The sequence below is a fragment of the Pinus tabuliformis genome, chromosome 1_2, assembly GCF_031772625.1.
Source record: "Pinus tabuliformis cultivar Carrire ecotype Pingquan chromosome 1_2, CPIR1, whole genome shotgun sequence".
Lineage (NCBI taxonomy): Eukaryota > Viridiplantae > Streptophyta > Pinopsida > Pinales > Pinaceae > Pinus > Pinus tabuliformis.
The window spans coordinates 1,083,119,513-1,083,121,771 of record NC_142298.1 but is presented as its reverse complement, the minus strand read 5'-3'; positions in this window follow the sequence as shown (position 1 = coordinate 1,083,121,771).

Sequence of the window (2,259 nt, the reverse complement as noted above, 5' to 3'; positions counted from 1 at the left end):
TTCCGTGTGTTCCCTGACAGGGAACCGATACTTGTAGCACTGGGCTCATATATTTAATCACAATATTCTGTTAAAATATATAATTGATGCACTCTTCGCCACTTCTACAACGATATTAATCCTAAGTAAAGAATTACCTTCCTTTCAATAGGCTTCTGAAATTTTAACATAGCGACTAACCATAATAGTGGTGAAGTATCATAATCATAACCTCTTTTTATTTATTAATGTATTTAAAGAACTATCTGGGTTTCAGTTTCTTTTATTTCAATCAGTTTACTTGTGTCAAGGATTTTAGGTATGAATAGATATGATAATTTACAGATTTTGAGTGTTTATTATTTATTTATAATAATTTCAATTTTGATTATAAAATAATGTACTTTACCATTTCAATTTTAAAATATTGTATTTATATTTATTTTTATTGGTAATTTTAATTTTAGTTTATAGAAATGTAATTTGAATTAAAAAAAATTAATTAAAATTTCATATTATTAAATTTTATAATTTAATTATATTTAAATTAAGTAAAACTAGTTTTAGTTATTGTAAATGTAGAAACTGGTTCTAGTTTATTATTGTTGTTTTTTTATACATTATAATAAAATTGTGTTATAATCAACTAAAATCAATTTATATAGTGGAATTCTTTTGGCAAGAATTCTTTTTCAAAAAAATAAACTATGTTACATCAAGTTATTAAAAAAAATTACAATTCATGCGAATAAAAGGGATATTTATTTTTATATAAATAATTCTTTGCTTTTCAATGATTATAAAGTTCAACTATAACTTCTAAAAATATAAGCCCAATCATTATTATTTTTTTTCCAAAAAATATTGAAAATATTCACAGAGTAGAAAGATGCTCAAACATTATTCATACAAATTCTCACTTCAATACTTTTTTTTCATAAAATATATTGTTTTATCACTCTAGGGATGATCTTTCTTTCTCTCTTCATGTATGCTTTCATTGTGTTTTATTCCAATTTAACTATGCTTAAACAAATCAAGAATGTAGCCCTTATTCAAATCTGCTAATAAGTTCAATAATTAAACTAGGCAATCTAAAAAACTGGCTATGCAACCTTGTTTAAAATTGTGTATAAAATGGCTTAAATCGATGTTGTAACATGTTTAAAATGGTATATAAAATGGCTTAAATCAATGTTGTAACATTTGGCTTGGTATGTAATTTTGAAATATTCATACATGTTAAAACAATGTTGGAATTTAGTAACCTAATAAGTTATCTTCAAAGCGCACTGTAAGATGTTAGACCTATTTTAATATTGTCTTGAGTTTCCAACTTAATCCTTTACGAAAGAAAATTTGGGTCCTAAGTAGTTTCTCACAATGACAACAAAAATGTAATTTAGGACTACAATAACTTGCTCAGTGCACCGACCACTACGAAACCCAATACCCTAGCATTCATTGCTTCATTTCTTTGGTAATTATTTAAATTCTTTAATTTGGGGCGATTATTACTATGAAAATAAAATTATAATTTGATTGACTTGATTACAATGTGAAAAGGCTTTAATCAAATTCACATTTATAAAGATAAAATGGAACATGAAGTGTAATCAATTATTCATGCTCTGTGATTCATAATTCATTATTATTTAATTTCACCAAGATCTTGAAATGCACAGTACTACGTAATTTAATAAATTAGATTGTGATGGGGCCAACCCACGTGATACGCCTCCAACGTATGTCGATGCGAGTGTACAGGCAATTAATGATTAAACAGATATTTTTTATCTATACAAGTTGATTAATCGGCGCTGAATTTATGATGGGTCTTGTGATTGGTACGCTGGTCTATGGTTGTTTGACAATTGTCTCTCCTTGGGATTCCCCGAGCCTACCTTGGTATAGGTGTTCACAAACTCGCGCCCAAACTATTCACTCTGTCATTCTCCCGGTTCTGTGAGCTATGCGCTCTCGGTGGTTCTTCGCGGTTTCAATGTGGATTTTTGTGGTTGCGTTCCCCTGGTTCAAGCTTCGACCTGGAAATTTCTCCCACTCGTCCGGCAAGGGTTCTATCAACCTGGTAAGGTTCGACTCTTTTCCTGTTTATGCCAAGTGTCAGTTGTTGTTGTGTGATGGTAATTAGTTGTTGTGTCTCTGCGCTCCTTTCTACTTGGTATGCAACAAGCTCGACTTTTCCACGGACCTGGCAGAATGACGGTGCCAAACTTCTCTGGTTTCTCCACCACTCTCACGGTAAGTCCGCCTGTTCCA